Below are 11,156 nucleotides of genomic sequence, written 5' to 3'. Positions count from 1 at the left end.
AGCCAGCACGGTGTCACATTTGCAGCTGCTTTCCTGTGGGAGCTATCTTCAATACCACACTTTTTCTGTTCAACTCCCATTGAATAAAATACATTTTGTCTGTTAAGGTATACCACTGAATATGGGAGCTACAAGAAAGCAGGAAGGCAGACCCCAGCTACAGTAGTAAGTAGGTCCCCATGCAGTCTATCAGCCAGCACGGTGTCACATTTGCAGCTCCTTTCCTGTGGGAGCTATCTTCAATACCACACTTTTCCCCCTCAGCTCCCATTGAAAAAATACATTTTGTCTGTTAAGTTATGCCACTGAGTATGGGAGCTACAAGAAAGCAGGAAGGCAGACCCCAGCTACAGTAGTAAGTAGGTCCCCATGCAGTCTATCAGCCAGCACGGTGTCACATTTGCAGCTGCTTTCCTGTGGGAGTTATATTCAATACCACACTTTTTCTGTTCAGCTCCCATTGAAAAAAAATACATTTTGTCTGTTTAGTTATGCCACTGAGTATGGGAGCTACAGGAAAGCAGGAAGGCAGACCCCAGCTACAGTAGTAAGTAGGTCCCCATGCAGTCTATCAGCCAGCACGGTGTCACATTTGCAGCTTCTTTCCTGTGGGAGCTATCTTCAATACCACACATTTTCTGTTCAGCTCCCTTTGAAAAAATACATGTGTCTGTGAAGTTATGCCACTGAGTATGGGAGCTACAAGAAAGCAGGAAGGCAGACCCCAGCTACAGTAGTAAGTAGGTCCCCATGCAGTCTATCAGCCAGCACGGTGTCACATTTGCAGCTGCTTTCCTGTGGGAGTTATCTTCAATACTACACTTTTTCTGTTCAGCTCCCATTGAAAAAATACATGTGTCTGTTAAGTTATGCCACTGAGTATGGGAGCTACAAGAAAGCAGGAAGGCAGACCCCAGCTACAGTAGTAAGTAGGTCCCCATGCAGTCTATCAGCCAGCACGGTGTCACATTTGCAGCTGCTTTCCTGTGGGAGCTATCTTCAATACCACAGTTTTTCTGTTCATCTCCCATTGAAAAAATACATGTGTCTGTGAAGTTATGCCACTGAGTATGGGAGCTACAAGAAAGCAGGAAGGCAGACCCCAGCTACAGTAGTAAGTAGGTCCCCATGCAGTCTATCAGCCAGCACGGTGTCACATTTGCAGCTGCTTTCCTGTGGGAGCTATCTTCAATACCACAATTTTTTTGTTCAGCTTCCTTTGAAAAAATACATGTGTCTGTTAAGGTATACTACTGAGTATGGGAGCTACAAGAAAGCAGGAAGGCAGACCCCAGCTACAGTAGTAAGTAGGTCCCCATGCAGTCTATCAGCCAGCACGGTGTCACATTTGCAGCTGCTTTCCTGTGGGAGCTATCTTCAATACCACACTTTTTCTGTTCAGCTCCCTTTGAAAAAATACATGTGTTTGTGAAGTTATGCCACTGAGTATGGGAGCTACAAGAAAGCAGGAAGGCAGACCCCAGCTACAGTAGTAAGTAGGTCCCCATGCAGTCTATCAGCCAGCACGGTGTCACATTTGCAGCTGCTTTCCTGTGGGAGCTATCTTCAATACCACACTTTTTCAGTTCAGCTCCCATTAAATAAAATACATTTTGTCTGTTAAGGTATACCACTGAATATGGGAGCTACAAGAAAGCAGGAAGGCAGACCCCAGCTACAGTAGTAAGTAGGTCCCCATGCAGTCTATCAGCCAGCACGGTGTCACATTTGCAGCTGCTTTCCTGTGGGAGCTATCTTCAATACCACACTTTTTCTGTTCATCTCCCATTGAAAAAATACATGTGTCTGTGAAGTTATGCCACTGAGTATGGGAGCTACAAGAAAGCAGGAATGCAGACCCCAGCTACAGTAGTAAGTAGGTCCCCATGCAGTCTATCAGCCAGCACGGTGTCACATTTGCAGCTGCTTTCCTGTGGGAGTTATCTTCAATACCACACTTTTTCTGTTCAGCTCCCAATGAAAAAATACATTTTGTCTGTTAAGTTATGCCACTCAGTATGGGAGCTACAAGAAAGCAGGAAGGCAGACCCCAGCTACAGCAGTAAGTAGGTCCCCATGCAGTCTATCAGCCAGCACGGTGTCACATTTGCAGCTGCTTTCCTGTGGGAGCTATCTTCAATACCACAGTTTTTCTGTTCAGCTCCCATTGAAAAAATACATGTGTCTGTGAAGTTATGCCACTGAGTATGGGAGCTACAAGAAAGCAGGAAGGCAGACCCCAGCTACAGTAGTAAGTAGGTCCCCATGCAGTCTAGCAGCCAGCACGGTGTCACATTTGCAGCTGCTTTCCTGTGGGAGTTATCTTCAATACCACACTTTTTCTGTTCAGCTCCCATTGAAAAAATACATGTGTCTGTTAAGTTATGCCACTGAGTATGGGAGCTACAAGAAAGCAGGAAGGCAGACCCCAGCTACAGTAGTAAGTAGGTCCCCATGCAGTCTATCAGCCAGCACGGTGTCACATTTGCAGCTGCTTTCCTGTGGGAGCTATCTTCAATACCACAGTTTTTCTGTTCATCTCCCATTGAAAAAATACATGTGTCTGTGAAGTTATGCCACTGAGTATGGGAGCTACAAGAAAGCAGGAATGCAGACCCCAGCTACAGTAGTAAGTAGGTCCCCATGCAGTCTATCAGCCAGCACGGTGTCACATTTGCAGCTGCTTTCCTGTGGGAGTTATCTTCAATACCACACTTTTTCTGTTCAGCTCCCATTGAAAAAATACATTTTGTCTGTTAAGTTATGCCACTCAGTATGGGAGCTACAAGAAAGCAGGAAGGCAGACCCCAGCTACAGCAGTAAGTAGGTCCCCATGCAGTCTATCAGCCAGCACGGTGTCACATTTGCAGCTGCTTTCCTGTGGGAGCTATCTTCAATACCACAGTTTTTCTGTTCAGCTCCCATTGAAAAAATACATGTGTCTGTGAAGTTATGCCACTGAGTATGGGAGCTACAAGAAAGCAGGAAGGCAGACCCCAGCTACAGTAGTAAGTAGGTCCCCATGCAGTCTATCAGCCAGCACGGTGTCACATTTGCAGCTGCTTTCCTGTGGGAGCTATCTTCAATACCACACTTTTTCTGTTCAGCTCCCATTGAAAAAATACATGTGTCTGTGAAGTTATGCCACTGAGTATGGGAGCTACAAGAAAGCAGGAAGGCAGACCCCAGCTACAGTAGTAAGTAGGTCCCCATGCAGTCTATCAGCCAGCACGGTGTCACATTTGCAGCTGCTTTCCTGTGGGAGTTATCTTCAATACCACACTTTTTCTGTTCAGCTCCCATTGAAAAAATACATGTGTCTGTGAAGTTATGCCACTGAGTATGGGAGCTACAAGAAAGCAGGAAGGCAGACCCCAGCTACAGTAGTAAGTAGGTCCCCATGCAGTCTATCAGCCAGCACGGTGTCACATTTGCAGCTGCTTTCCTGTGGGAGCTATCTTCAATACCACACTTTTTCTGTTCAACTCCCATTGAATAAAATACATTTTGTCTGTTAAGGTATACCACTGAATATGGGAGCTACAAGAAAGCAGGAAGGCAGACCCCAGCTACAGTAGTAAGTAGGTCCCCATGCAGTCTATCAGCCAGCACGGTGTCACATTTGCAGCTGCTTTCCTGTGGGAGCTATCTTCAATACCACACTTTTTCTGTTCAGCTCCCATTGAAAAAATACATGTGTCTGTGAAGTTATGCCACTGAGTATGGGAGCTACAAGAAAGCAGGAAGGCAGACCCCAGCTACAGTAGTAAGTAGGTCCCCATGCAGTCTATCAGCCAGCACGGTGTCACATTTGCAGCTGCTTTCCTGTGGGAGTTATCTTCAATACCACACTTTTTCTGTTCAGCTCCCATTGAAAAAATACATGTGTCTGTTAAGTTATGCCACTGAGTATGGGAGCTACAAGAAAGCAGGAAGGCAGACCCCAGCTACAGTAGTAAGTAGGTCCCCATGCAGTCTATCAGCCAGCACGGTGTCACATTTGCAGCTGCTTTCCTGTGGGAGTTATCTTCAATACCACAGTTTTTCTGTGCAGCTCCCATTGAAAAAATACATGTGTCTGTGAAGTTATGCCACTGAGTATGGGAGCTACAAGAAAGCAGGAAGGCAGACCCCAGCTACAGTAGTAAGTAGGTCCCCATGCAGTCTATCAGCCAGCACGGTGTCACATTTGCAGCTGCTTTTCTGTGGGAGCTATCTTCAATACCACAGTTTTTCTGTTCAGCTCCCATTGAAAAAATACATGTGTCTGTGAAGTTATGCCACTGAGTATGGGAGCTACAAGAAAGCAGGAAGGCAGACCCCAGCTACAGTAGTAAGTAGGTCCCCATGCAGTCTATCAGCCAGCACGGTGTCACATTTGCAGCTGCTTTCCTGTGGGAGTTATCTTCAATACCACACTTTTTCTGTTCAGCTCCCATTGAATAAAATACATTTTGTCTGTTAAGGTATACCACTGAATATGGGAGCTACAAGAAAGCAGGAAGGCAGACCCCAGCTACAGTAGTAAGTAGGTCCCCATGCAGTCTATCAGCCAGCACGGTGTCACATTTGCAGCTGCTTTCCTGTGGGAGTTATCTTCAATACCACACTTTTTCTGCTCAGCTCCCATTGAAAAAATACATATGTCTGTTAAGGTATACCACTGAGTATGGGAGCTACAAGAAAGCAGGAAGGCAGACCCCAGCTACAGTATTAACTAGGTCCCCATGCAGTCTATCAGCCAGCACGGTGTCACATTTGCAGCTCCTTTCCTGTGGGAGCTATCTTCAATACCACACTTTTTCTGTTCAGCTCCCATTGATTAAAATACATTTTGTCTGTTAAGTTATGCCACTGAGTATGGGAGCTACAAGAAAGCAGGAAGGCAGACCCCAGCTACAGTATTAACTAGGTCCCCATGCAGTCTATCAGCCAGCACGGTGTCACATTTGCAGCTCCTTTCCTGTGGGAGCTATCTTCAATACCACACTTTTTCTGTTCAGCTCCCATTGAATAAAATACATTTTGTCTGTTAAGTTATGCCACTTAGTATGGGAGCTACAAGAAAGCAGGAAGGCAGACCCCAGCTACAGTAGTAAGTAGGTCCCCATGCAGTCTATCAGCCAGCACAGTGTCACATTTGCAGCTGCTTTCCTGTGGGAACTATCTTCAATACCACACTTTTTCTGTTCAGCTCCCATTGAAAAAATACATTTTGTCTTTTAAGTTATTCCACTGAGTATGGGAGCTACAAGAAAATAGGAAGGCAGACCCCAGCTACAGTAGTAAGTAGGTGTCCATGCAGTCTATCAGCCAGCACGGTGTCACATTTGCAGCTGCTTTCCTGTGGGAGCTATCTTCAATACCACACTTTTTCTGTTCAGCTTCCTTTGAAAAAATACATGTGTCCGTTAAGGTATACCACTGAGTATGCGAGCTACAAGAAAGCAGGAAGGCAGACCCCAGCTACAGTATTAAGTAGGTCCCCATGCAGTCTATCAGCCAGCACGGTGTCACATTTGCAGCTTCTTTCCTGTGGGAGCTATCTTCAATACCACACTTTTTCTGTTCAGCTCCCATTGAATAAAATACATTTTGTCTGTTAAGGTACACCACTGAATATGGGAGCTACAATAAAGCAGGAAGGCAGACCCCAGCTACAGTAGTAAGTAGGTCCCCATGCAGTCTATCAGCCAGCACGGTGTCACATTTGCAGCTGCTTTCCTGTGGGAGCTATCTTCAATACCACACTTGTTCTCCTCAGCTCCCATTGAAAAAAATACATTTTGTCTCTTAAGTTATGCCACTGAGTATGGGAGCTACAAGAAAGCAGGAAGGCAGACCCCAGCTACAGTAGTAAGTAGGTCCCCATGCAGTCTATCAGCCAGCACGGTGTCACATTTGCAGCTGCTTTCCTGTGGGAGCTATCTTCAATACCACACTTTTTCTGTTCAGCTCCCATTGAATAAAATACATTTTGTCTGTTAAGTTATGCCACTGAGTATGGGAGCTACAAGAAAACAGGAAGGCAGACCCCAGCTACAGTAGTAAGTAGGTCCCAATGCAGTCTATCAGCCAGCACGGTGTCACATTTGCAGCTGCTTTCCTGTGGGAGCTATCTTCAATACCACACTTTTTCCCCTCAGCTCCCATTGAAAAAATACATTTTGTCTCTTAAGTTATGCCACTGAGTATGGGAGCTACAAGAAAGCAGGAAGGCAGACCGCAGCTACAGTAGTAAGTAGGTCCCCATGCAGTCTATCAGCCAGCACGGTGTCACATTTGCAGCTGCTTTCCTGTGGGAGTTATCTTCAATACCACACTTTTTCTGCTCATCTCCCATTGAAAAAATACATATGTCTGTTAAGTTATGCCACTGAGTATGGGAGCTACAAGAAAGCAGGAAAGCAGACCCCAGCTACAGTATTAACTAGGTCCCCATGCAGTCTATCTGCCAGCACGGTGTCACATTTGCAGCTCCTTTCCTGTGGGAGCTATCTTCAATACCACACTTTTTCTGTTCAGCTCCCATTGATTAAAATACATTTTGTCTGTTAAGTTATGCCACTGAGTATGGGAGCTACAAGAAAACAGGAAGGCAGACCCCAGCTACAGTAGTAAGTAGGTCCCCATGCAGTCTATCAGCCAGCACGGTGTCACATTTGCAGCTGCTTTCCTGTGGGAGCTATCTTCAATACCACACTTTTTCTGTTCAGCTCCCATTGAAAAAATACATGTGTCTGTCAAGTTATGCCACTGAGTATGGGAGCTACAAGAAAGCAGGAAGGCAGACCCCAGCTACAGTAGTAAGTAGGTCCCCATGCAGTCTATCAGCCAGCACGGTGTCACATTTGCAGCTGCTTTCCTGTGGGAGCTATCTTCAATACCACACTTTTTCTGTTCACCTTCCTTTGAAAAAATACATGTGTCCGTTAAGGTATACCACTGAGTATGGGAGCTACAAGAAAGCAGGAAGACAGACCCCAGCTGCAGTAGTCAGTAGGTCCCCATGCAGTCTATCAGCCAGCACGGTGTCACATTTGCAGCTCCTTTCCTGTGGGAGCTATCTTCAATACCACACTTTTTCTGTTCAGCTCCCATTGAATAAAATACATTTTGTCTGTTAAGGTATACCACTGAATATGGGAGCTACAATAAAGCAGGAAGGCAGACCCCAGCTACAGTAGTAAGTAGGTCCCCATGCAGTCTATCAGCCAGCACGGTGTCACATTTGCAGCTGCTTTCCTGTGGGAGCTATCTTCAATACCACACTTGTTCTCCTCAGCTCCCATTGAAAAAAATACATTTTGTCTCTTAAGTTATGCCACTGAGTATGGGAGCTACAAGAAAGCAGGAAGGCAGACCCCAGCTACAGTAGTAAGTAGGTCCCCATGCAGTCTATCAGCCAGCACAGTGTCACATTTGCAGCTGCTTTCCTGTGGGAGCTATCTTCAATACCACACTTTTTCCCCTCAGCTCCCATTGAATAAAATACATTTTGTCTGTTAAGTTATGCCACTGAGTATGGGAGCTACAAGAAAGCAGTAAGGCAGACCCCAGCTACAGTAGTAAGTAGGTCCCCATGCAGTCTATCAGCCAGCACGGTGTCACATTTGCAGCTGCTTTCCTGTGGTAGTTATCTTCAATACCACACTTTTTCTGTTCAGCTCCCGTTGAAAAAATACATTTTGTCTGTTAAGTTATGCCACTGAGTATGGGAGCTACAAGAAAGCAGGAAAGCAGACCCCAGCTACAGTAGTAAGTAGGTCCCCATGCAGTCTATCAGCCAGCACGGTGTCACATTTGCAGCTGCTTTCCTGTGGGAGTTATATTCAATACCACACTTTTTCTGTTCAGCTCCCATTGAATAAAATACATTTTGTCTGTTAAGGTATACCACTGAATATGGGAGCTACCATAAAGCAGGAAGGCAGACCCCAGCTACAGTAGTAAGTAGGTCCCCATGCAGTCTATCAGCCAGCACGGTGTCACATTTGCAGCTGCTTTCCTGTGGGAGCTATCTTCAATACCACACTTTTTCTCCTCAGCTCCCATTGAAAAAAATACATTTTGTCTCTTAAATTATACCGCTGAGTATCGGAGCTACAAGAAAGCAGGAAGGCAGACCTCAGCTACAGTAGTAAGTAGGTCCCCATGCAGTCTATCAGCCAGCACGGTGTCACATTTGCAGCTGCTTTCCTGTGGGAGTTATCTTCAATACCACACTTTTTCTGTTCAGCTCCCATTGAAAAAATACATGTGTCTGTTAAGTTATGCCACTGAGTATGGGAGCTACAAGAAAGCAGGAAGGCAGACCCCAGCTACAGTAGTAAGTAGGTCCCCATGCAGTCTATCAGCCAGCACGGTGTCACATTTGCAGCTCCTTTCCTGTGGGAGCTATCTTCAATACCACACTTTTTCTCCTCAGCTCCCATTGAATAAAATACTTTTTATCTGTTAAGGTATACCACTGAATATGGGAGCTACAAGAAAGCAGGAAGGCAGACCCCAGCTACAGTAGTCAGTAGGTCCCCATGCAGTCTATCGGCCAGCACGGTGTCACATTTGCAGCTGCTTTCCTGTGGGAGTTATCTTCAATACCACACTTTTTCTCCTGAGCTCCCATTGAAAAAATACATGTGTCTGTTAAGTTATGCCACTGAGTATGGGAGCTACAAAAAAGCAGGAAGGCAGACCCCAGCTACAGTAGTAAGTAGGTCCCCATGCAGTCTATCAGTCAGCACGGTGTCACATTTGCAGCTGCTTTCCTGTGGGAGCTATCTTCAATACCACACTTTTTCTGTTCAGCTCCCATTGAATAAAATACTTTTTGTCTGTTAAGGTATACCACTGAATATGGGAGCTACAAGAAAGCAGGAAGGCAGACCCCAGCTACAGTATTAACTAGGTCCCCATGCAGTTTATCTGCCAGCACGGTGTCACATTTGCAGCTCCTTTCCTGTGGGAGCTATCTTCAATACCACACTTTTTCTGTTCAGCTCCCATTGATTAAAATACATTTTGTCTGTTAAGTTATGCCACTGAGTATGGGAGCTACAAGAAAGCAGGAAGGCAGACCCCAGCTACAGTATTAACTAGGTCCCCATGCAGTCTATCAGCCAGCACGGTGTCACATTTGCAGCTCCTTTCCTGTGGGAGCTATCTTCAATACCACACTTTTTCTGTTCAGCTCCTATTGAATAAAATACATTTTGTCTGTTAAGTTATGCCACTTAGTATGGGAGCTACAAGAAAGCAGGAAGGCAGACCCCAGCTACAGTAGTAAGTAGGTCCCCATGCAGTCTATCAGCCAGCACAGTGTCACATTTGCAGCTGCTTTCCTGTGGGAACTATCTTCAATACCACGCTTTTTCCCCTCTGCTCCCATTGAAAAAATACATTTTGTCTGTTAAGTTATGCCACTGAGTATGGGAGCTACAAGAAAACAGGAAGGCAGACCCCAGCTACAGTAGTAAGTAGGTCCCCATGCAGTCTATCAGCCAGCACGGTGTCACATTTGCAGCTGCTTTCCTGTGGGAGTTATCTTCAATACCACACTTTTTCTGTTCAGCTCCCGTTGAAAAAATACATTTTGTCTGTTAAGTTATGCCACTGAGTATGGGAGCTACAAGAAAGCAGGAAAGCAGACCCCAGCTACAGTAGTAAGTAGGTCCCCATGCAGTCTATCAGCCAGCACGGTGTCACATTTGCAGCTGCTTTCCTGTGGGAGTTATATTCAATACCACACTTTTTCTGTTCAGCTCCCATTGAAAAAATACATGTGTCTGTTAAGTTATGCCACTGAGTATGGGAGCTACAAGAAAGCAGGAAGGCAGACCCCAGCTACAGTAGTAAGTAGGTCCCCATGCAGTCTATCAGCCAGCACGGTGTCACATTTGCAGCTGCTTTCCTGTGGGAGCTATCTTCAATACCACACTTTTTCTGTTCAGCTCCCATTGAATAAAATACATTTTGTCTGTTAAGGTATACCACTGAATATGGGAGCTACCATAAAGCAGGAAGGCAGACCCCAGCTACAGTAGTAAGTAGGTCCCCATGCAGTCTATCAGCCAGCACGGTGTCACATTTGCAGCTGCTTTCCTGTGGGAGCTATCTTCAATACCACACTTTTTCTGTTCATCTCCCATTGAAAAAATAACATTTTGTCTCTTAAATTATACCGCTGAGTATCGGAGCTACAAGAAAGCAGGAAGGCAGACCTCAGCTACAGTAGTAAGTAGGTCCCCATGCAGTCTATCAGCCAGCACGGTGTCACATTTGCAGCTGCTTTCCTGTGGGAGCTATCTTTAATACCACACTTTTTCTGTTCATCTCCCATTGAAAAAATACATGTGTCTGTTAAGTTATGCCACTGAGTATGGGAGCTACAAGAAAGCAGGAAGGCAAACCCCAGCTACAGTAGTCAGTAGGTCCCCATGCAGTCTATCAGCCAGCACGGTGTCACATTTGCAGCTGCTTTCCTGTGGGAGTTATCTTCAATACCACACTTTTTCTGTTCAGCTCCCATTGAAAAAATACATGTGTCTGTTAAGTTACGCCACTGAGTATGGGAGCTACAAGAAAGCAGGAAGGCAGACCCCAGCTACAGTAGTAAGTAGGTCCCCATGCAGTCTATCAGTCAGCACGGTGTCACATTTGCAGCTGCTTTCCTGTGGGAGCTATCTTCAATACCACACTTTTTCTGTTCAGCTCCCATTGAATAAAATACTTTTTGTCTGTTAAGGTATACCACTGAATATGGGAGCTACAAGAAAGCAGGAAGGCAGACCCCAGCTACAGCAGTACGTAGGTCCCCATGCAGTCTATCAGCCAGCACGGTGTCACATTTGCAGCTGCTTTCCTGTGGGAGCTATCTTCAATACCACACTTGTTCTCCTCAGCTCCCATTGAAAAAAATACATTTTGTCTCTTAAGTTATACCGCTGAGTATCGGAGCTACAAGAAAGCAGGAAGGCAGACCCCAGCTACAGTAGTAAGTAGGTCCCCATGCAGTCTATCAGCCAGCACGGTGTCACATTTGCAGCTGCTTTCCTGTGGGAGCTATCTTCAATACCACACTTTTTCCCCTCAGCTCCCATTGAAAAAATACATTTTGTCTGTTAAGTTATGCCACTGAGTATGGGAGCTACAAGAAA

This window comes from Colius striatus, unplaced genomic scaffold (genome assembly GCF_028858725.1).
Source record: "Colius striatus isolate bColStr4 unplaced genomic scaffold, bColStr4.1.hap1 scaffold_47, whole genome shotgun sequence".
NCBI lineage: Eukaryota > Metazoa > Chordata > Aves > Coliiformes > Coliidae > Colius > Colius striatus.
This window is presented reverse-complemented; position numbering follows the sequence as displayed.